Here is a 25,004-nt window from a genome sequence, read left to right as displayed (position 1 = left end):
GTACCTGAAGGTATGAGAGAGGAAAGGGAAAAAGATTACCAACGATGGTAAAGAGAGAATACCTTGTGGTAAAAGTAGTAAGGAAAAAGCAGAAAAACCTGAAGAAATTATGAACGCTAGATACGATAGAGTAAGAGACAATAAAATATGAACTTTTCTGACAGAAAATAATTTGTAAAGCAATTAAGTAACAACTGACTGTACTTAGCTCAAGAGAAGTAGCTTGACACGACCAGATGGCAATGCGGCAAATGAAATCTGAGGTAATAGGGAGAGGGGGGTTGTGGGTAAGAGTTTAGCTCAAGAATTTGAAGCTGACGCGAGCTTGGAAAATGGCTGGCTCAGTTCCAAGCTTGGAACCGATACCCATGCATAAGGAATGAATGAGGATTAACAATATCAGATCATTTGTTTGACATGCTGCCTCAACTTTAAACTCTCTTCTAGATTCTTAAGATACTTAGTTGAGAAACTTCCAAACAAAAGATTATCAAGTGGGACATTCAAAAGTTGACCCTTCACATCTTCTGCGAAGTTCTGCAGTCTCACACAGGCATTTCTGCACACAGTGTCCCTGGAAACAGCATGTACTTCAATATAAGCACACTCAATAGGCCTCTTAATCTCTTGGGAGTCAGAATTAACCATATCCAGCAAATTAGTTTTAGCCTCTGACCTAGGAAGGCTAGCTAAGGAGTGTTACATACTGCCGATGTCAGCCCAATATTCAACCAGTATACCAAAGCCTAATGATCTTGTATTCATCGTACTTCACACATATGCTCCCCACACAGAATGCAGGGCATAAAAGTGGTGTACGGACACAGTTATCCAGACCTGATTTGCCCCAGAAGAGAACAGTCTCCACAGGACAAAGGAGTCCATGTATATCCAGAAGGAAAAATTGCAGAATAAAGAGAGGAAACCCTCAGCCAGAAGGGAATCCAAAACAAAAACCAGAACAAACAAGTGGGGGTGGAGGGAAGGAGCGAATACTGCAACAGTGAAGATCTACTGCTATGGTGAGATTTTACTCAACTGTACTATTCTTAATGTTAGGGAGAGAAAAAAGGTCAAGAAATGGGATGGAAGATGGAAGGCCCAGATGAGCCCTCAACAAACTCATATGAAATGATCCTAGTAAAACCTGCTTTTGCCCTAGAAACAATATCCAACTTATAATGCTTAGTAAAGGTATGCACTGAAGAACAAGTAGCAGCTTCAAGGATGGAATTGGTATCCAACCCCTTGAAGACAGCACAAAAAGAGGAAACAGCCCTAGTGGAATGAGCTCTAACAGGAGTAGACAAAGATTTGCCATGAAAATATGACAAAAGGATATGGCTTTAGACATCCAGGAGGAGATGGTTTGCTTAGAAACAGCCAAACCCAATGCCCTGGGATGAAAAGAAACAAAAAAGGGGTCAGACTTACAAATGGCCTTAATTTTATCCAAATAGTACCTGATCTGCCTCTGCAAATCCAAGGTATGCAAAACCCTCTCTCTAGCAGACTGAACAGAAAGGAAAAAGAAAGGCAGTTTGTAATGACTGATTCCAGGACGACTCATTCACTGCCTTGGGAATAAAAGAAGGATTAGTATGAAGGAATGCGGGGGGGGGGGTGGAGGAATGGCCATAAGGACCTGGAACTCAAAAACCTTACGAACAGATGTAAGAGCCAGCAGCAAACAGCCTTCCAGGTACAATGCTGCAAAGAAGCAGATTCAGCAGGCTCAAAACGAGCCAAGTCAACTTTTCAAAAACAAAATTATGGTCTCAAGGAGGAGGAATAGCTTTTCTTGAAGGCCAACTATGCAGGATGCCTTTAAGAAATTGACTTGAAAATGAGAAGGCAAATGAGGATTCATTGGGCAGAATTTATATATTATTCAGAAAAGCAAAATAACTGAGACAGAAATTATATTTCACTTGATCATGTGTATTGAATTGAAAACTTTGAGACATGTCCACCTATTACCAATCATGCACCAATAAAAACTAAGGTAAAGATGCAGAGTAATGAAGAAAAATGAGAGGATGGCACTTTTCTGCTTATCTGCTAAAAGAGGGGAATTTAAGGAGTGGGTAGTGGAAATTAATTAAGAGTTATTAGGGAAGATAGAACTTTTTTCAGAAGAGATAAGCTAGTGAGAGGGACAAAATGAAAATGGGATTTAAAAAGATAGTAGAAATACGAGAGCGATATTGTAAAATGTAATAGGAGTTATTTAGAGCAGTTAACAAAGTTTAAAGCATCGCAAAAGAAAGGAAATCTCATAGAGCAAGAAAGGCAAATTAGTGATTATTAGAATTAGGGGCATAACAAAAAGGTGCCTTTAATAAAGGCTTTACACAGTCTAGAGGAGGCTAGAGAGGGAGAATTCTCACCCACGTGAAAATGAGAAATGGTAGCCAACTGAACCTTGACAGTAGAAGAACTAGCTCCGTGTTGAAAAATATCAGCTAGAAAATCGAGAATGGTGGAATAGGAGCCGTGAAGGGGTCTAAACTCCTTTGAGAGGCCCAAAGGGAAAAACGTTTCCACTTGCTGCAATAAACCTTCCTGGTCGAAGACTTATGAGCAGCCACCAAAATAGACATAACTGAGGAGGATAATCCAGGAGTCCTAGCAATCAAGGGAACTGGAGCAGCCATGCTGTGAGCTTCAAACTGTCCAGATTTGGATGAGGAACCCCCGAAGGGTGTGAAATCAGATCCTGAATGGGATCCAAGATCCTAGGTGGAGCCAGAAGTTGAGACCAAAAGAAGGGAAACCATACCTGGTGAGGCCAAAACGGGGCAATGAGGATCACATTGCTCCCCAGTAGACAAGCTTTCTGAAAAGAGCTCGGAATATGAGGTACTAGAGGGTAAGCATACAGAAGACCGGGAGGCTAAGCAGGAACTAGAGCATCTCTGAAGGACTCCCCCGGCAGGGGGTTCTGAGTGAAAAACTCGCTGCACTTCACGCTGGAAGGAGATGCGAAGAGATCGAAGCAAGGTTGACCCCACTTGCAGAACATCTGTTCCGCTACTGAAAGATTCAGAGACTACTCATAAGGCATCAGAATAGTCCGACTTAGCCTGTCCGCTAGGATGTTAGACCGTGCCGAATGTGTGTTGAGATGAGAAAACGACCGGTGGAGATTGCCCATTCCCACACTCTCATGGCCTCGCGACAAAGGGGGTAAGATCTGGTCCCTCCCTGTTTGTTGATATACTAGACTACTGACATGTTGTCTGACTGAATTGCAATCATTCCCAGAGGGAGAAAGGCATGAAGGGCCTGCAATGCTAGGAGGACTGCCCTCATCTCTAGGACATTTATGTGCAAGCTGGTCTCTACAGGGGACAACAGGCCTTGGACTGTCCTGCCAAGCAATGCCCCCCCACCTGAGTTGGGCGGCATCCCTGGTCACTGTGGCTTGGGTCAGGGCTGGAACAAAGGGTCGTCCCTCCAAAATATCCGGAGAACACATCCACCATATGAGGGATGACCGACAGACTTGACTAAGTTGAATGGGGTATGTCAATGGCAGTTCCAACAGGGACCATTGTACCGCTAGAGTCCACTGTAGAATTCTCATGTGTAACCGAGCACACGGGAGAAGTGTTATGGTTGCCGCCATCGAGCCTAAGGCCCTCAACACCGATTCTGCTGTTGGGAGATGAGAGTGGTAGATCAGAGAGACATCCATCCTCAGGTTTTGTATTCTCTCCAAGGTCAGGAAGATTTTGCATTGTAAAGTATCTGTCCTGGCACCGATGTAGTCTATCACCTGTACAAGATCTAGGAGCGATTTGGATGCATTGATTGTGATCCCCAAATGCAGGGCAAGGATCAGGAAATAATCTCTGCTTTGGGAGAGTAGACGCCTGGTGAGAGCAGTGAGGAGCCAATCGTCCAGGTACGGATAGACCTGAATCCCCTGAAGCCTCAGGTGAGCTGCTACCACCGCCATCACTTTGGTGAACACCCTGGGGGCTGTGGTGAGACCAAAGGGTAGGGTTCGAAAGTGGTAATAATTGAATCCTAGCCGGAAGTGGAGGAACCTCCTGGAGCTTCTGTGCATCTTTATGTGATAGCAAGCATGCTGGAGGTCTAACAAGCACATCCAGTCGCTCTCTTACTGGTATGGCATGATGGACTGTAGTGTGACCATCCATAATGAGAAGTTATGTACCTACCATAACGTTCCATGTTAGTTGTCTTCTCTCGCCTTCTTTCTTGCTTGATGGGTTCGGAGCCGATCCTCGGCTCCGACTCGGCACTTGCTAAGCTCGAGAGTCACTTTTACCAGCTCGAGGCAGCCCCATATCCCATGATGCAAGGCGGTAAGTACCCAGATCTCGTTTGATGACAATAGGCAATAGCACTTAGCATAAATAACTTCCAAAAGGAAGAAAGAAGGAGAGAAAAAAACCTGAAGGATGGTAGGAGGACCAGCACTGTATGGTCTTCAGAAGCATACTTCCCTGTAGAAAGAAAGGTCTGTCCAGGCCTGGGGGAAGGAGGGAGGGTCGCAAGAAAGAAGGCGAGAGAAGACAACTAACATGGAACGTTATGGTAGGTACATAACTTCTCAATGTTAAGTTGTCAATCTCGCCTTCATTCTTGCTTGATGGGACCGCGTCCTTAGCACCTCTATCCTGGGTGGCTCAATGGAACAGACTCTTGAGAACTGTAGAGCCAAAACTGTCCCTGTCCCTGGAGGCCAAATCCAATTTGTAATGGGAAACAAATGTATGAGGAGTGGCCCAAGTGGCTGCTGCACAAATAGTGTCTAATGGAAGTCTAGCTTGAAAAGCTGTGGAAGTGGCTAAGCTTCTGGTTGAATGCGCTTTAGGTTTCGAGCACAGCTGTTTTCCCCTGAGCTGATAAATTTCAGAGATGACAGAAGAAAGCCATCTAGACAAGGTCACTTTTGAGACAGGAAGGCCTTTCTTGTTATCAGCATAAGAAACAAAGAGTTGATCGGATTTCCTGAATTGTTTTGTTCTGTCCAAATAATATCTGAGTTGGCGGTGGACATCAAGATAATGTAATTTTTGTTCCAATCTATTTGAATAGTTTGGGAAAAATACAGGAAGATCAATAGCCTGATTCAAATTAGTCTTTGAGGCGACCTTAGGCAAAAAGGTTGGATTAGTTCTCAATGATACTCTGTCTTTGTGGAAGACTAAATAGGGGGGGTGAACAGATAGAGCATGAAGTTCAGACACCCTCCTAGCCGATGTAATAGCAACCAGGAACAAAGTTTTCCATGAAAGAAATTTCAGGGAACATGAAACAGCTGGCTCGAAGGGAGGAAGAATCAAGGATGTCTGCACTAAATTTAGGTCCCATTGAGGAGGAGGACTCCTGATTGGAGGTTTCAGGAGAAAAATTCCTTTCAAGAAGGCTCTACAAAGCCTGTGGGACATAATGTTGTGATCTGCGAACCCGACATGAAAGTTCGAGATAGCAGCCAACTGAACTTTGACCGTGGAAGAAGAGGAGCCCGCGTGAAAAATTTCCGCTAAGAAATCCAAAACTGCTTGTACTGGAGCAGTGAAGGGATCAATATTTTTGGCTTTTGCCCAATAAGAAAAACGTTTCCATTTGCTAGTATAAATCCTCCTAGTAGAGGATTTTAAGGAAGCTACTATGATGTCTCTAACAGGATTAGAGATCATAGGAAGCCTGGCTAAGGAAGGAAGTGGAGCAACCATGCTGTGAGGTTGAGAGAAGGGATAGACCAGTGCAGCTGACCCGATTGGTGAATCAGAAGGTCTGGCACTGGATCCAGATGCCACGGCTGCACCAAAAGGTGACGATGGAGGAACGGAAACCAAATTTGTCGAGGCCAATAAGGAGCAATGAGAATCATTTTGGCTCTCAAAACGGTGGCTTTCTGGATTACTTGTGGAATCAGAGGAAAGGGAGGAAAGGCATAAAGAAGTCCCTGGGGCCAATCCTGGGTCAGAGCGTCTCTGGGGGGATGGCCTGGCAGTGGGAAGAGGGAGAAGAAGTCTGGGCATTTGCTGTTTTGGGGAGTAGCAAAAAGATCGCAACATGGGCGGCCCCATTCTAGAAAAATCTCCTCCACTATAGATTGTTTGAGAGACCACTCGTGAGGCATGAGAATAGCTCTGCTCAATCTGTCCGCTAAAATGTTGGTTTTCCCAGGGATATGCGTTGCTACCAGAAACCGATGAGAGGAGATGGCCCATTGCCAAAGTCTGAGCGCTTCTCGACACAAGGGGTAGGACTTGGTTCCGCCCTGTTTGCTGATATACCATACTACAGACATGTTGTCTGTGTGGACTGCAATTGTCCCCAAGGGAAGAAAGTCGTTGAGGGCTTGCAACGTTAAAAGCACTGCTCTCATCTCTAGGACATTTATGTGCAGGTGGTATTCGAACGGTTGCCATGTCCCATGAACCATCCTGCCCTGATAATGCCCCCCCCACCCGATCAGGGAGGCATCCGTAGTGACAGTGGCTACCGGGGCTGGGGGTACAAAGGGTCTGCCTTGGTGAATCTGGGGAGAAGTAATCCACCAAGAAAGATGATTCTTGCAAATCTGTGTCACCAGTATTTGGTGACGCATCGGAAGTTGTTGGTAAGACCACTGAGTGAACAACATCCACTGAAGAAGGCGCATATAGAAGCGGGCCAGGGGAAGAAGGGTAATGGCCGCAGCCATGAGGCCCAACACCTTTAGAACCATTCTGGCTTGTACTTTCTTGCTGGCTAGGATGATTCTCACGTGACTTTGTATATCTGAGATTCTTTGGTCTGTGAGGGTAGCTGACATCCGAACAGTGTTTAAGTTTGTGCCTATGAAAGTAATAGACTGGCAGGGCAATAAGGAGGATTTTCCGTAGTTGATCGAGATGCCCAATTGAGTGCAAAGATTTATTGTGTAATCCCTGGCTTGAAGAAGCTGATGCCTGGTGGTGGCTGAAAGGAGCCAGTCGTCGAGATACGGAAACACCTGGAATCCTTGATGTCTCAGGTGAGCCGTGACTACTGCCATACATTTGGTGAACACTCTGGGGGCTGTAGTGAGACCAAAGGGCAGGGCTCTGAATTGGAAATGACTGGACCCCAGCCGAAAGCGGAGAAACCTTCTGGAGCGTCTGTGAATTTTTATGTGATAGTACGCATCCTGAAGATCTATTGAGCACATCCAGTTGTCCTTCTGTAAGAAGGGCAGAATTGACTGAAGTGTGACCATTCGGAATCTTGTCTTTCTCACAGACTTGTTGAGTCTGCTGAGATCCAATATTGGTCTCCAGTCTCCCGTCTTTTTGGGGACCAAAAAGAACCTTGAGTAGATTCCGGGCTCTGAATGGTCTGTTGTAACTGGCTGAATGGCTCTTTTTTGCAGAAGTTTTAAAACTTCTAACTCTGCAATTTCCCTTAGACCGGGTGGTACATCTGGAAGGGAATTTGAGTGAGAGAAGGGAGTTTCCTCGAAAGGAATTTTGTAACCCTTGGATATGATCGACTGTACCCATCTGTCTTGAGTTAGGGAAAGCCAGGCTTCTGGGTACAGCGATAGTCTTCCCCCGACTGCCTCCAAGGATGGACAGTCGGGCAACATCTCAGGGATGCTGAAAGGGCTTGTCAGAGAGAGGCTCTCTGCTTCCCTGGTTTTGTGGACCCCCTCTGCCTCTAGAGCGGCGTCTGTTATTGTTACCCCTCTGCCTCTAGGGGTAAACTGACCACGTGAATCCGGCGTGACTCCTTGGGATTTGCGGAACCACATTTTGCCACCCTTCTGTCCTTTAGGGTAAGGTCTAGAAGGGGTGGAAAACGGACCCCTACGGCAGAAAGAGTCTTGCCGTCCTGCTCACACCTGGTCAATGTATCCTTCACTTGAGGGCCAAACAAAGCTGACCCATCAAAGGGAGAGTTTGTGAAGGACGCCTTAAAGGGATCTGCAAAATTACAGAGCCGCATCCAGGCTTGGCGTCTAAGAGCCACACCTGTACCTGCGGCCCTACTCGCTCCATCTGCTGCATATGATATCAGCCGCATGGAGGAGTTAGCAATAGAATTAAGGGTTCCTAGCTGTGAAGCAATTTTTTCTTGAGCCCCTGCAGCTGTGGGATCCTGTACTACTTCACCTAGCTCCTTAAGGATATCCCTTTGGAGTCTGGTGAAGTGACATAAGTAGTTCAGCGAACGCATAGCAAAGGTCGCTGAAGAGAACATCCGCTTACCATACCTATTCATGGTCCTAGAGTCCTTATTAGGAGGATGGACAGGTACGGAAGGATCTGCAAGTTCCTTCTTAGTGGCAGCCGCCACCACCATGGCATCAGCAGGGACACCTTTCGTAAGGAATTGCTTGTCCGAAGGGGCAGTAATAAATTTAGAAGGCCTCCTAGGAACTGGCTCTACAGAGTCAGGAGCAGCCCAAGCCTTTTGAGCAATAACCTGCATAAGGGGGTCGAAAGGCGGAAACACCCAGGAGGTGGAGGGCCGAGATCCAAACGCCTCCAGGTATACCAACTCATCCTCAGAGGGATTATTGGAGGGCCAGTTTCCCCTCTGTTTAAGAAGTTCTAGGATGTCTGAAAAGGAGACATCCTCAGAGGGGGATCTTGGGGATCCCTCCGACTCATCTAAGTCGGTATCTGAAGTGATAGACTCGGGGGAGCCTACGTGTTTCCTCTTACAGGTCCTCTTGTGCGGAGGATCCCCTGACTGATCAGGAGAATCCTCGGAAGAGGGGGTTCTTCCCAGTGGAGAAACCTGAGGCGGAGGATCTCTGGGTCCGGGAGCAAGAGAGATGGCAGAGATATCGACAGGCACCGTAGAGGGAGGAGCTAAGGGAACAGACTGCTGGCTGAGTCCAGTGGCCAGCACACTCTTCATCACCTCGAAGGCTCCCCTCCCAGGGAGGTCCGAGAGAACCCGTTCCAAAGAATCAGGAACTCCAGGGCCCATCGAAAGGGAAGGCTCCGAGGCAGATGTCGGAGCCGAGCTCACCAAGGCTGAGGCTCCAAGGGGAAGAGTGGGGTCGGACAAGGGTCCGATGCCACTCACCCCCTCAGAGGAGACCAGGGAAGCCCGACCACCGAATCCCTCTAAGGAAGGTCTCGAAGAGGAGATAAGAGTAGAGGCTGAGGGAGCAGAAGGGGGGGGTATCTGTCCCTCAGCCATAGCAGAAACTATTCCCGAAGACTACAGCTCCAAACTCTGAGGTAGAGTCGAAGGAGGAACTGCAAGGGGGTGTGGACTAATAGTCGTCTGTTGAGACGGACTATGTAGCATCTGGGCCAGTGCCTGTGATTTTAATAATCTACTGACCACCCTCTCTAAATCATGGTCAGAAAGCCTGGATGACCTGGATGATCGGCTCCGATGGCTCCGTTCCGAGAGGAGAGGAGAGGTCGGAGCCGAGAGTATCGGTTCCAAGGAAGGGGACCTGGACCTCTTCCTCGAAGGAACCATCGGAGCCGACGAAACCATGGATGTCGTCGGAGCCGACAACTTTTCGGCACCGACAGAAGGTCTCGATGCATCGGCTCCGGCCGGAGCCGATACAGACATAAAGGTAAGGGTGTCGGAGCCGGTCGGCACCGACACCGAAGCCTGAGCCACATGGTGGTCGGAACCAATCGGAGCCGACACCGATGTGACCGAACCAGTATCGGCACCGATAGCCATCGGTGCCGAGGGTTTGTGCAAACCAGGATCGGCTCCAGCCGGAGCCGATCTCGACTCTGAAAGAGTCGGAGCCGAGGCCGCAGGCTTAGACACAGAAGCCTGGGCCTTGGAAGACTTGGAAGTCGTACTCGCGGCCGACTTAGCCGGACAGCCCTCCGGTTTAAGTAGGCCCCTCAAAATCAATTTGTTTCTCCTCTCCTGCAGGACTCTCTGGCTAAAGGAATGACAAATCGCACAGGAGTCCTGCAGGTGGAGAGGTCCCAGGCAGTATAAGCAAGAAGTGTGACCATCTGTCAGAGACATCTTCTGACAGCACGAGTCACACTTCTTAAAGCCTGAGACCCTTTCCTTGGACATGGTTGCAAAAACACACACACAACACAGTCCCAAGAAACAGTTATCCCAAAATATAATCAGATAACTAACCTCTCACACACACGCACACACACACACACACACACACACCCTAACAAGGGGGGGGGGTGGGAGGGGAGAAGGCCTGACTAAAAATATAAAGGAGTGAGGGATTTTCTAGTCAGAAAGGGACTTAATCTAACTAAAAATGTTAAAAATAAAGTTTTAAGATGAAAAAGGGGCAAAAATAGTAATATCTAAATCACTTACCAGGAGCTGGCAAAAGGAGGACCTCATCAGCGAAGCTGCAAATGAGATCTGGGTACTTACCGCCTTGCATCATGGGATATGGGGCTGCCTCGAGCTGGTAAAAGTGACTCTCGAGCTTAGCAAGTGCCGAGTCGGAGCCGAGGATCGGCTCCGAACCCATCAAGCAAGAATGAAGGCGAGATTGACAAATTAACATCTTCTCTTTGGCAACTGACAGGTACAGGGTGGAAAGGTCCAGAATGGGCCTTAAGTCCCCTATTTCCTTTGGCACCAAAAATAATCTAGAGTAGAAGCCCGATCCGGACTGATCTGGCGGGACGGTTTTGATGACTCATTTTTCTAGCAGCTTGGAAATTCCCTGTGCTGCTGCCTCCCTTTGCATGGGTGGTACATCCGGGAGGTGGTTGTGAGATTTGGGGGGACCCACAAAGGGAATAGAGTATCCTCTGGATATGATCTGAAGCACCCAGTGGTCTGATGTTATGGACTCCCATACCGCTAGGTGCAAGGACAATCGTCCCCCGACTGCCTCCAGAGTAAAGCAGTCGAGCCACCCCACAGGGTTGCTGCCCGGGTCTGTCCGAGAAAGATTCTCGAGACCCAAAATTCCTCAGACCCCCTTTGCCTCTGGGCCGGCGTCCATTCTGTCCCCCTCTGCCTCTGGGGGAAGAACAGCCCTGAGTGTCCTGGGAATACTGTGACTTCCGGAACCACATCTTCTTTTGCCCTCACTGGTTCCAGGAAAAGGACCTTTGAGGGTTTGAGATGCGGATCCCGATGGCAGACAGTGTCTTCCCGTCCTCATTCTGGACTAATGTCTCTTTGACGGTCTTACCAAAGAGAGTAGAGCCGTCATAAGGGGCATTGGCAGAAGACGCCTTGAAAGGTTCCGAAAATTAACATAATCTGAGCCAGGCGTAGCGCCTCATGGACATGCCAGACCCAGCTGCCCTAGCTGCTCCTTCAGTAGCATGTGAAAGGAGTCACATGGACGTGTTGGAGACTGCTTTCAAAGTGGCCATCCTCGCCGAGAATGAGTCCCTGTCCTCCTACGACATGGACTTAGGGGGAGACTCCTCCAGCTTCTTTACCAGGTTGCGTTGGAGTCTGGTGAAATGGGCCAGGTAGTTCAGCGCTCTAATAAAAAAGGTAGCTGAAGTGTAAACCCACTTCCCTAGGCGGTCCATCATCTGTGACTCTCGGTCAGGGCAGGTCTCTCCTGGGCAAATTCCTTCTTTGTGGCTGCTGCTACCACCATAGCGTCTACAGGAGAGCCCTTGTTCCATCTGTGGGAGGACTCAAAATTTTGTCAGGCCTTTTTGGAATTGGTTCCATGGTGTCCGGCTTCTTCCATGCCTACGAGGTGACCAGGTCCACCAAAAGATCCTTGGGAGGGGACACCCAGGAAGTAGATGGGCCCATGCCAAAAGCCTCCAGGAACACGGTTTCATCAGAAGAAGGTTTGAGGGCAGACCAACCTCCCCGTTGGCACAGGATTTCCAAGATGTCTCCAAAGGAGACATCCTCGGGAGGTGACCTAGGGGAACCTTCTCCATCATCCAAGTCCGCATCCTCGGTGAGGGACTCGGGGGAGTCCAAGTGCCTCCTCTTGCACATATGCTTGCGAGGCACCTCTCTGGGGGGGACTCTCCGGGGGGGGGGGACTCGCAAGCCACTTGTTCCTCACAGGGAACCATCTGGGGCTCCTCGGGCATGGGCTGTCCCTCTGGAAAAATGATGGGGATCTTAGAAAGAGCCGAGGGGGTCTGGGTGGAGTCCGAGGGAACAGTCAGGGATCTCGATCCAGTGGAGAGAACCCTTTCTAGCACGTCGAACACCGAAGGAGAGCGAACCTCCTGTGGAGCCAATAAGGAGGCCAGTCTCCCCGGGTCTGATGAGAGAATCAAAGCCGGGCCCGAAGTGGTCAGAGCTCCGAGGGAGGGAACTTGGCCCGACAAACGTGGAGCCCATGAAAAAAGTTCCACTCCCTCGGATCTGACACCCAAGCTCTGGCTCTAAGAGCAGCTCGGATCTGACACTCTCCAGGCAGCTGTCGGCGGCGAGAAAGCAGGTACCGTCAATACCAACCCCCTGACTAAAGCCATCCTCGGATCCGAATACTCCGAACCGGATGGACGGATTGGAGAAGGAGATATCTGTTGGAAAAAAGGAAGCGAGCTCCCCCTTCCTGAGGAAGAAGGCGCTGGCAAGACCCCCATCTGGATCTGAGTACAAATGAACCTCCTTATCATTCTTTCCATATCGACCTCAGACAAAGACCGGGTGGACCTCGACGACGCCACGGACTCCGACCTTGCGGGTCATGGCACTGAGACTCTAGAAGCTGGGTGTGTCTCCTCTGGCTCCAGGGAAAACCTTGGAGATCGGAGCCGAGGGGAGTCATGGATCTGTAAAGTCTTAACTGGTGAAGGGAGGTCCGGAGACCTCTTACGTTTTTCCCTCGACTTCGACTCTCTCTCCTTCTCCCTGCCTCTTTTCCGCTCTGCTTCCACAGGCTTTTGCACAGGAGGTTGAGTCCCAGCCTGTGATGAAGGAGAAGCCAGGTGAACAGAAGAAGGAGAGGTGGCCACATCAGCCGCTGTGACCGAAGCCAAAGATGAGGCAACAGTCTCAGAAGGGGAAAGAAGGCCCTTCAGGGCCAACTTGGCCTTCCTGTCTTTAATGGCGCGCGGGTTAAACCCCGTGCCTATAGTGCAGTCTGGGCTCAGGTGAGCCACGCCCAAGCCCATAACACACATAGTGTGGCCATCCACATGGGATAACTTATGGCCACACTCAGTGCATCTTTTGAATATAGGCTTATTAGCCATGGTATCTGAAGAAAGAATAACTGAAAAAAAGAAAAGTTATTTCTTTCTTACTGAAAGACACCCACTCACCACACTCACACACAGAACACACTGAGGAGGGGAGTGGAAGCAAAAACACACACAACTACTCTAACTATGCTAACAATTCTAAAAACTAGAAACTTGACGCACTAAGCGAGGGGGAGGAGAAAGGGGAACATACACTATCACTACCTAAACATTTAGAAAGAAAAAAAATATTTTAAAATTATTACCCGCTGAAAACCTGGAGCTCTAGAGATCATGATGCTTTAGCTATTCGCGGCAAACGAGATCTGGGGGTTGGAAGTTAGTGGCGGTGTATTATGGGTCAGGGAAGGAGCTTGGAGCTCGGAGCAGATGCTAATAAAGTTGCCGGCTCAGATCCGATACGGATCCGGTATCCCACAGGTTGAAGACCAAATGAAGTAAACTACTTCAGATAAAAGGTTACCTGACTCTAAGACTGCTCAAGAAGAGATGCTTCAAAAATTATAGAATTAGAGGACAGAGCACATAGGGAAAAACTGAGATTTTCTGCTGTACCAGAGAAGCTGGAAGGAACAGATTGTATTAATTTTATGAAAGCCCAAATAAACAACTGGACTGGTATTCCACATCAGGATTTGTTAATTGAAAGGGCGCATCATGTGTATGCTCCAAACCTCGCCATGAGAACGCAGCCTATACCTTTAATAGTAAAGATGCAAGTTTACCAGCAGAAAGAGTTTACTCTGACAAAACTGTGGCAGAAGGACAAAGTACTAAAAGTGAGAGACTGAGTGTTTCTGGAAAATGTTTACTCGTTGTACACAAGGCAGAAAAGGAGTAAATTGATTCCAATAATCAGGGAATGTCGAGAAGCAGACATGAGATTCAAGCTGCTGTATTTTCAGAAAATTATTTCCTGAAGAGTGAAAATCATTTTTTGACGCAGAACATGCTAACAAGGAAACACAAAAGTCTGTCCAACAAAACGTGATCTATGAAACTGAAGAAGATTCTACTTCTTGTTCTTTTGGTAATAAAGCCAGTAGAGAGACTCTTCCAGTGAAACCTTTCACAATGTTTCAAAGGAAAATGCTTGAGAGACAGAAAAAACACAAAAATTGACTGGATGAACCAAGAGTACATTGAAAATGAAGAAGAGACTGGATCTGAGAGACAGAGATCAACAGGAAGAGAAAACCAGCAACTTGGAACTTGACATATAAATGTGGGATTATGAAACATTAATTATATTTGTGAAACATGACAAAACAAGAAAACCTAGAAATATAGGACTTTTTTGACTATGTTAAACTTCTAGGAGACTCCAAAACATTTCTCTACTTTATGTCATTAATGTCTGGAAGAACATTTAGGACAGGAGAAGAGGAAGGAAAAAGTTAACTGTTAAGTAAATTTTTTCTTAACAGCAATATTTTTATAATGTATGATATAATCTGCATGCTATAATGTAAAGCTTTCTTAGTAATCTTCAAGTGTAATAGGGATACTAAAGTAAACAGGTGCCCCCTTTTTTCCTTCTTCTTTTTCCTTGTTCAGTTTAAGAAATGTAGGAACTGCAATGTAAAAAGGAAGAAAAATCTGGTCAAAACAGCATGATGCAAAAAGTTGATGTGCTTTTTCTTACTCTTGCACAGGGGAATGACTGGATTAAGGTTCCTGTACTGATCTAGTAAGTTTTGATGTGAAGCAAATAAATAAAAAAAAGAGCACTGGATATAATAAAAAGTTTTTCTCTAACACATAAGTGAGTGCTAGTAGAGGCAACTGACCTGATAAGGGGTAATAAAATCAAAATACTTCTTTTTGTCAATGGCTTTCTTTCAATGACTAGGAGATAACATTTTCTAAAAGCATTCAAGTGTTTTTCCATTTGGGAGAGGAATAAAGATAAGGCAAAAACAGACAGCACTTAGTAGAAGCACAGGCTGTACCATGCATCAAGCATGGATAACCTCCCTTACAGTTTAATCCAAGTCTGTGAGTGATGATGTTAGTCTGGGGACAAATGTTCCTATTAGGAGGGTTAAACTTCAGTATTTGAAGATGTACATAGCTTTGTGTGCTAATACTAATTTCATTAGTTTTAGGGGTGTTCTGGAGGTTTGTTTCTTTTTTTGTTAGAGGGCTTTCACTAGAACAAAAACTTTTGTAAGATGTGACATAGGTTTAAGTGGATATGAAAAGATAATTATAGTTATGTACTTACCATAACTAGCCATCTGTGTTGGCCATTTTCATTCTTCCTCAATGAATGGGTTATGGATCCGATTCTCTGATCCATCTCAGATGCATACTTCAGACTTTGGTTCTAACTCTCGAGCTCCTCCCTCTACCTATAATACCCAAGTCCATTCTCAATACCTCAGATCAAGTTTGGTGCCATAGGATCCCCATAAATTAGTTGAAGAAAGGGATAGCTTAATCAACAGGGCTCATATCCAGAACTATTAGTTCCAATAACAAATCCAACAGGATTTGCCAGAAGATATAGGAAGCAGGATGGATGGGGGGAAGTTGAGGAAGAATGAAAATGGACAACACAGATGCCTAGTTAAGGTGAGTACATAATTTTCATATCTGATATTGTCCTTTTAAATTTTCCAAAATGAATGGGACAGACTCCCCAGCTATGTGAAATCTTGGGTGGCCCTCATGAAAGGATATTCTGGTGAACAGCTAAATCAAAGGTAGCTCTCCTTCTGGAAATTGGGTCCAATCTGTAGTGAATAACAAAGGTATGAACACTGGACCATGTGGCTGCTGCACAAATACCATCAATAAAAGTTCTTAACCAAAAAGCAATGAAGTGGCCATGGACATAGTTGAATGGGCTTTAGGCGGTCTTGGTAGAGAAATGCCTTGTTGTGAATAAATCCAAGAAATGCAATTAGTTATCCATTTAGCCAATGTAATTTTAGATATTGAATGACCCAGTGGATTTTTTGAGAAACATACAAACAGATGGTCTGATTTTCTGATTTCTTTAGTTCTGTGTAAATAAAAATATAACTGTCTGTGCACATCTAGGAGATATAGTATGTATTCTCCTTTGTTTGAAAAAACTCCAAAAGAAGACCAGTAAATGAATGGATTGGTTAATATTAGATTCAGAAGCCACTTTAAGTAAAAAAGTAGGGTTTGTCCATAACGTTACCCTGTCTTTGTGGAAAATAATGTATGAAGTTTTTGATGAAAGAGCCTGGAGTTCAGATATTCTTTTTGCAGAAGCAATAGCTACTAAGAAGGCTGTTTTCCATGACAGGGATTTTAAATAATTTTTTTGCTGAAGGTTCAAAGGGTGTCTGAGTCAGACCTTGTTGAACTATAGTCAAGTCCCAAGAAGGCAAAAGATCTTTTACTGGGGGGTCTAAGGAGAAAAGTGCCTTTCAAGAAAGCTTTATATAACTTGGAAGAGGCCAAACAAAATGTTTTATCTCCTGCATGAAAATTTGATATGGCTGTTAACTGTAGTTTTATCATAGAAAACATAGCTCCATCTTTAAAGAGAGAAGCCACAAAATCAAGAACAGCAGAAATAGGAGCAGTAAAAGGGTCAACATTATTTCTTAATGCCCAAAGAGAAAAATCTGTTCTATTTCTCTTGTAATCCATTTTGCTGGAGTCTTTTTGCAAGGATAATAGAACGGTACATTCTGGGAAAGAAAGCCTGGGCTGTCTGGCTACTATTGTAACTGGAGAAACCATGCAGTTTGATAGAGGGCTGGGATATTGGTATGTGTCATTCCTGAGGGGTGTGAAAGGAGATTTGGAGTTTGGTCCAGTATCTAGAAAGGATAGTGAAGATGAGACCAGAGGAAGGGAAACCACACCTGTCAAGGCCAGTAGAGGCAATGAGGATGACTGAGCTATTTGACCGAATTGCTTTTTATAGGAATTTGGGGATCAAGGGAAGTGAGGGATTAGCATAACTGAGACTGGATGGCCAAACGTGGATTAGAGCATCTCTCTGTGACTACCCCTGAGGGGAGATCAGGGCAAAATACCTGCTGCACTTCTTGTTGATAGGGGATGCAAACAGGTTGCAGCAAGGGTGGCCCAAAAGATGGAAAATTTCTTCCACCATTGATTGTTTGCGAGACCACTCGTGAAGTATCAGAATGGATCTGCTGAGTTTGTCTGCTAACACATTGGTTTTCCCCAGAATAAGTGTTGCAATTAGAAATCAGTTGGTGAAGATCACCCATTCCCACACTCTCATAGCCTCCCGGCAGAGAGGGTAAGATTAGGTTGCCCTTTATTTGTTCATGTACCAGACTACAGACATGTTGTCGGTCTGAATCACAAAAGTTCCTTAGAGGAACAGTATCTTGAAATACCTGCGGTGCTAATAGCACTGATCTCATCTCCAGGACACTGATATGTGAATTGATCTCTTGGGTGGACCCCATGCCTTGGACCATCCTTCCCAAGTAATGCTCCCTCACCCCAATTGGGAAGCATTTGTAGCCACCATGACCATTGGGAACAGTAAAACAAAGGGTCAGCTTAGGTAAATATTGTCCAACTACATCCACCAATGGATGTGATGTTTCCAAATCATTGTAAGCTTGACTAAAAATTATAGGGGCTGTCAAAGAATAAACCATTGAACAGCTAGAGTCCATTGAAAAACACACATATAGTAATGTGCTAAAGAAAGTAGGACTATTTCTGCTGCCATAGACCCCAATGCTTGAAGAATAAATGTGGCCAGAGAAGATGGATGGGATACACTCTGATGAACCTGAGATCTGAGTGTGTCTATGTGATAAGTAGGTCGAGAGGAAATTTGTGTTATTGTGTTCAGATGTGCGCCAATAAACTCCAGGCTCTGTCCTAGTGTCAGATTTGACGTGATGTAATTGACTGTTATTCCCAGTGAGTGGCAAATCTGAAGCAAATAACTGGATTTTTGAAGGAGATGCATAGTAGGAGCGGTGAGGAGTCAGCCATCTAGGTATGGAAACACTCGGAATCCTTTTAGTCTCAAGTGAGCTGCCACCACTGCCATACATTTAGTGAACACTCTGGGGGCTGTGGTGAGTCCAAATTGCAGGGCTCTGAATTAGTAATGACTGGCTCCCAGCCATAAATATCTTCTGGAGTACCTATTTATTTTGACATGATACTAAGCATCCTGAAGATCTACAGAGTACATCCAATCGTCCTTGCAAAGAAATGGCAGAATGGACTGAGAAGTGACCATTCAGATCTTTGACTTTTTCACATACTAGTTTAGTTTGTTTAGATCCAAAATTGGTCTCAGGTCCCCTGCCTTTTTGGGCAGTAAAACGAAACGCAAGTTCTGAATCCTGTTTGGTCTGGTGGTCTTTTGTCTAGCAGCTTTTGAATTTCTTGTGCTGCTGCCTTACTCTGACTGAGTGGAATTTCAGAAAGCTTCTTCTTTCTGTAGACTGGGAGCTGGGAAAATGGTATGAAGTAACCTTTGGATATTATTTTTATCTCTTATATAGCAACCCAGGTGTCTGGATGCAAAGATAATTGTCGCCTGACTACCTCCAGAGGTGGGCAGTTGGGAGCACTTCAGGAGTACTGAAAGGGCATGTTCAGAAATGAATCATGAAAACCCTGATTTTGCAGGCCTCCTCTGCCTCGAGGGTGGTATTTATTGTCAGAACTGCCTCTTATGAATTTGAAAGAGTTGTTTGCATGCAGATCTTGGAAACGTGCCCGGGATTTGTGAAACCACATTTTCTAACCACCTATCTGATTTCTACACAAAGTATCTTGAGGAGTAGAAAACTTGATTCCTATGACATACAGGGTCTTTACTTCTTGTTTGCTGCGGGTAAATGTTTCTTTTACAGACAGACCAAACAATGACATTCCACCAAAGGCAGCATTGATGAAAGAAAGACAATCTGAAAGGCTCCTCAAAGTTGCATAACCGCATCCAGGCATGTCTCCTTATGGCAATGCCTGAACCGGACGCCTGTTGAAACACCTTCAGATGCGTGAGAGATCAACCTCATGGATGCATTGGAAATTGATAATAGTGGCCAGCTGACAAGCTGATCTTTTAAAATCCTCTGCAGACATGGACTCAGAGAAAGAATTTGACAGTTCTTTGGTGAAATCTCTCTGCAGCCTTATAATGTTTGCCACATAGTTAAGGGACCTCAAGGTGAATGTTGCTGAGGCAAAGACTCACTTTCCAAATCTCTCTAGCACACTAGACTCTCTGTTTGGCAAGTGGACAGACAAGCACACTTGTTCTGATAGCTCTGTTTTGGTGGCTGCCACCACAACCATTGCATCAACAGGGACTCTTTTGTTCTGGTGATGTTTATCTTTAGAAGGAGCTAGGAATTTGTCAGGCTGATATGGTACTGGCTCAATGGAATCCAGCTCTTTCCATGCCCAGTGAAGAGATCAGATCAATAAGTTCATCTGCCTGGGGGGTCAGTCACCTAAGACATAGATGGGCCAGAACCAAAAGCTTCCAAAAATACTGACTCCTCTGGAGAAGGATTATCAAAGGATTAACCATCTTTTTTGTTTAAGGATCTCTAATATGTCTCCAAAGGACATCAACAGGTGGTGATCTGGGGGACCCTTCTCCTTCCTCAAAATCAGTATCTTCAGTTAGAGATTCCAACAGGGAAGCTATGTGCCTCCACTTGCACGTCCTCTTCCAATGCATCTCATCGGGGGGATGCTCATGGGAGGTATCAAAAGATAGGGGGAGTTCCTCTATGGGAACTCACTAGAAGCTAGGTGGAGCTGGCTGCCCTGTGGAATAGGCCTGATGGCCTCAGAGCTCAGAAGTGAAGAGGATATAGGGGGTGGATCAAAGGGGTAAGAGACCATATCTCTTGAAAGAGAACAAGCCCTTTCCACAACCTCAAAGTCAGACGGATCTGAGAAGCCTTGCCCCCCTGCACTGGAGCATAGACTTCCAGTATGGGTAGATCACAACTCCAAATGGATCTGTACCTGGAGGAGGGAACTGCACCCAAGCTGTCCAGCAAGGGGCAGGGATGGATCTGATAACATCTCAGTAGATCCCGGTCCCACAGATAAGACGCTGACACTTCAGCTCCATGACCCATTCCAATCCAAAGGAACAGGAGCAGAACTGGTAAGGGATGCTGTCATTGTCGAGGAGGTAATTCTGTTCAGATCTGACTCTGGAACTCTCAGAGCTGTCAGATTCATGGGCTATGAAACAGAAGGATGGATCGAAGAGGGAGATAGCACTGTGTGAGTAGTGACTAGAAGGCTCACGGATCCAACGGGGGACAGAGCTGAGATGACTCCCATCTGGATCTGAGCTCTGAGGAATTTTTGCATAATCCTAGCCATGTCTACTTCAGAAAGACTTCTGGAAGACCTGGTGGATAATGTGATTGAGTGGGATCTAGAATGCTTTTTGGAAGGTTGCATAAAACGGGAATGGAGCCAAGGGGACACTGGATCTAATACAAACTCAGGTTAACAAGGTCTGGGAGTATATGATGTGATAGGTTTTAGATATCAGGACCTGGGATCCGTAACTTGAGCCATAGGGCTTGCTGAAATAATAATCAAATCCAAAGTTTTAGGATTCAACGATTTTGGATATGGAATGCGTACTTTTGGATCTGAAGAAGTCAGATCCGTTGCTTTTGAAATTTTTAATTGGAACAGTGTTGCAAACTCAAAAAAAAATTAAACATAGTTGCTTTGCGGCAAAACACCACACCGTGTAATCCTTAAGATGTTATTCAGTAGAAGATAAGTCCTTTCGTCTCAAAACTTAATAAGACTTCTTCAGATACAAGTCAATCCAGTCAAGAACATTTAAAATCCAAAATAAACCACATAACATCTATCCGCTCAATTATCTAAAGCCACACTATCCCTAAATAAAGGCATAAAGACCTTATTAAATACAAATCACTATGTTCATGATACCTAAAACAAAAAATTATAATACGATTTAACTTTAAAAAAAAAAAAATATATATATATATATATATATATATATATATATATGTATATATATAAAACTGAAAGCTAGGTGGAACTGGCTGTCCCTGTGGAAAAGGCCTGATGGCCTCAGAACTCAGAAGTCAACTGGCTCACTGACAGAACTCATACTGTAAAAGTAGCTGACTCCAAATCCAGCTCCAGACAAGTGACAAGTGGAGTACCTCAGGGTTCAGTCCTGGGACCGCTCTTGTTTGGCATCTACTTCTCTGAAGTACAGGCCAACACTAAGGGACTCTAGCTAACAAAGTTTGCAGATGACTGCAAACTCAGAGCCATTACTGAATCCCCAAATGATGTGGATATTCTACAAAAGGGCCTTACAGAAACAAATGCTTGGTGGCAGAACCATGTGTTCAAGCTCAATGCCAAGAAAATAGAAGTTATGTCCTTACCATAACGTTCCATGTGGAGAGTTCATCTCGCCTTTGTACTTACACATGGGTTCGGAGCCGATCCTCGGCTCCGAGTCGGCCGCTTGGCAAAGCTCTGCATCGAGAAGAAGCTCGAGACCAACCTGTCTCCCACAATTCCCTCTGCCTTTACCTCAGATCTAGTTTGCAAACAATACCAGATCCCAACGGAAATGAAACACACAACATACATGCTAAGGCGTAGCTGAAAACAGCCGTAACAGCTGAGAGAAAACAGAAGCGGGAGAACCAAACCAGACATCTAAACTGGACGTTCTTCCTGACCTTTGGGTGGGAGGGTGGGAATGTAAGAACAAAGGCGAGATGAACACTCCACATGGAACGTTATGGTAAAGACATAACTTCTATATGTGAGAGTGGTCAATCTCGTCGTTTGTTCTTACACATGGGTAGCGTCGCTAGCTCCGTGACCCTGAGAAACTCACGGAAGAACGTTCCTGAGCACAGTGGAATCAAAGGTTGCCCTGTCCCTGGAAACCCTATCCACTTTGTAATGAGTAATGAACGTATGTGGTTTAGACCAAGTGGCGGCCGCACAAATAGTGTCCAAGGGTAGGCGGGCCGCATGAGCCAGGGATGTAGATATTGATCTAGTAGAATGTCCTTTCGGTTTGACGGTTAAACTCTGTCCAGTAGCAGTATAAACAAAAGTAATACAATCGGATAGCCATTTGGAAAGGGTACGCTTCGTCACTGCCATGCCCTTTCTGCTGTCCGCAAAGGCTATAAAGAGTTGATCTGCCTTTCCTGTGATCCTTTGTTCTATCCAAGTAAAATCTGAGTTGTCTATGAACATCCAACTTGTGTAACATATATTCTAGCTTATTGGAATGGTTCTTGAAAAATGTGGGGAGCTCAATGGACTGATTAATGTTATTGATTGAACAAACCTTGGGAAGAAAGGACGGGTTGGTGTGAAGAGATACCCTATCAGGGTGAAAGATCAAATATGCGTGTTTAATGGAAAGAGCTTGAAGTTCTGATACTCATCTGGCTGAAGTGATAGCTACCAGAAAGAGGGTTTTCCATGACAGGAACTTCAAAGAACAGGAAGAGGCTGGTTCAAACGGTGGTAGCATTAGTTGTGATAACAGGAGGTTCAGATTCCATGGTGGTGTAGGAAACCTGACTGGTGGCCTGATATGGAAAGAACCTTTTAGAAAGGCCTTACAAGCCTATGAGCCATAATAGGCTTTCCATTCTCCATGAATGTTTGAAATAGCAGCCAGCCAAACCCCTCAAGGTGGCAGGAGAAGCTCCTTGGTGAAATAGTACAGATAGAAACTCCAAGACTTTTACTGGTGTAAATCTTCATAGTGGAAGCTTTATGAGAAGCCACCAGAGCTAGTCTGAGGGACAGAGGTTGTTGGCTTTCTGCAGAAATCTTGGAATCAGGTGAGGTAACAGGATGGCTCTGCTCAACCTGTCAGCTATGGCGTTTGATAACCGCAGCCATTGAAGGACTCTCATGTGCAGTCTAAAACTTTCAGAACCAGTTTGGACAACAGGAGAAGTATATGTGATGTGAGAGAGGCTTCTTTCTGAGGGAAGAAGCCTTATCATCAAACGAATTATCTAATTCTCTCCTATGAATGAGATATGCCTGTGATGCTGTAATGTTGTTGAAATCCCTGCCTGAATCAGTTGGCCTTCGGGGTGGGCAGTAAGGAGCCAGTCGTCCAGATACGGAAACATCTGGAATCTTGGTGAAGACCCCCTGGGGGAGGTCAGACCAGGGGCAGGGGGCCGAAATTGAAAGTGACTGGCTCCCAGTTTTGATGGTGGTCGCGCTTGAGAGAGATTGATGAGCACATCAGTCGTCCTTCTGTAGATGGAAGAATCGAGAATCGTTGTGACCACCGGATTTTTTCTTTCTTGGACAAAAGTATCGAGCTTGCTTAGGTCCAGTCACCTTGGTTTTTTGCCCTCCCTCGCCAGGGTGATGTCTTTCTACTCCCTCCCCCCCCCCCTCTGGAGGGGCATCACCCTGTGTGCCTGGGAAAGGGGTCTCCTTTTACTTGGGGCCAAAGACAGTGGCACCGTCAATATTGAGTTGTGCTGTACTTTTCGCGACAGCAGCATCTGTAGTACCCTGGAGGGTATCTCCCAACTCTTTGATTATCCTCCTCTGTAACGTGTGAAATGCGAAAAAAGTTCAGTGATCGCATGCCATACCTAGTCCTAGAATCTCTGTTCTGCGGATGATGGGATGATGAGAGGTCAGACATCTCCTTCTTAGTGGCAGCTGCCCACCCCATAGCGTCCACTGGAACTCCTTTTGTGGACTGACTCATCCCTCTCAGAAGGTAGGGCCTGCCAATCACCTCTCTGTTTCAGGATCTCCAGGATGTCAGAAAAGGAGACATCCTCTGAGGGTGATTTAGGGGACCCTTCTGACTCATCCAAGTCAGTGTCTGATGTTAAGGATTCTTGTGGAGAATCCAAGTGTCTCCTTTTACACAATCTTTTCCTCGGAACTTCCTCGGGGGGGGCATCCGATGAAGCCTCCGAGGAAGAAGGGGCTCCCTCTAGGAGTGGCTGAGACACCGGTGCTCGACGCTTTGAAGTGGCCGTGGGTGCGGAGGAGGATAACGGGCCTTTATTGGAAGGAGAAGCTATCTCTGCTGAAGTGGTTGTCTGAGTCGACAACACCTTCCTCATCAGGTCGAAGGCCCCTGGGTCCCGAGTCGAAGAATCCCTCGGTTCCGAAGAAGGGGGAGGGATCCCCGAGACGGGGACCAAGGGCATCGACCCCGAGGACGAAGCCGAGTCGATCCGTGCCGAGGCACCGAGAGGGAGAGTCGGAACCGAAACATCGGTTCGACTCTCGGTCCCCGAACCAAGGATAGATCGTCGGCTCCGTGATTCCGGTAATGGATCCGTCGGAGTCGAGGTGAACGGTGCCGACCGAGAGAAGGATGCCTCCGGCAATGAGGGCTCCACGATCATCAGATCAGCCTCTCCCGGCTCCGAAGGCTGAATAGGCCTCGGAGGAGGAACAGATGGAGATAAGGGAAGGCCTTCGAGTCTCGACACCAACTGGGAAGAGACTGGGATGAGTTTAGACAAGGCCGTATTCTCCATTAACTTCTGCACCACACGGTCTACGTCGGAGTCAGAGAGGGGCCTAGAAGAACGCGTCGAAGGAATCGAAGACGGAGCCGACCTCAAGAGCACAGGAGGTGGAAGCTCCGTCACCAGTTCCAAGATTCGAAGCTCGGTGACAGACAGAAGTTCGACACTCGGCCCCGAGGTCTGTGGAACCGGTGAACGAACTTTAAATGAAGAGCTCGGAGCCGATGACATGGGCTCCGACGTCTTCGATTCCTTCGAGGATTTAGATGCCTGGTCCGATTTATCAAGAGCCTCTTGAAATGCAGGCTTCAAAAGGCCTCTGTCCATGAGCTTCCTGCGCCTATCTGTC

Source organism: Protopterus annectens, chromosome 7.part0, assembly GCF_019279795.1.
Source record: "Protopterus annectens isolate FY-2018-M chromosome 7.part0, PAN1.0, whole genome shotgun sequence".
NCBI lineage: Eukaryota > Metazoa > Chordata > Ceratodontiformes > Protopteridae > Protopterus > Protopterus annectens.
The sequence above is the reverse complement of the archived record's forward strand: the minus strand, read 5'-3'. Positions refer to the sequence as shown.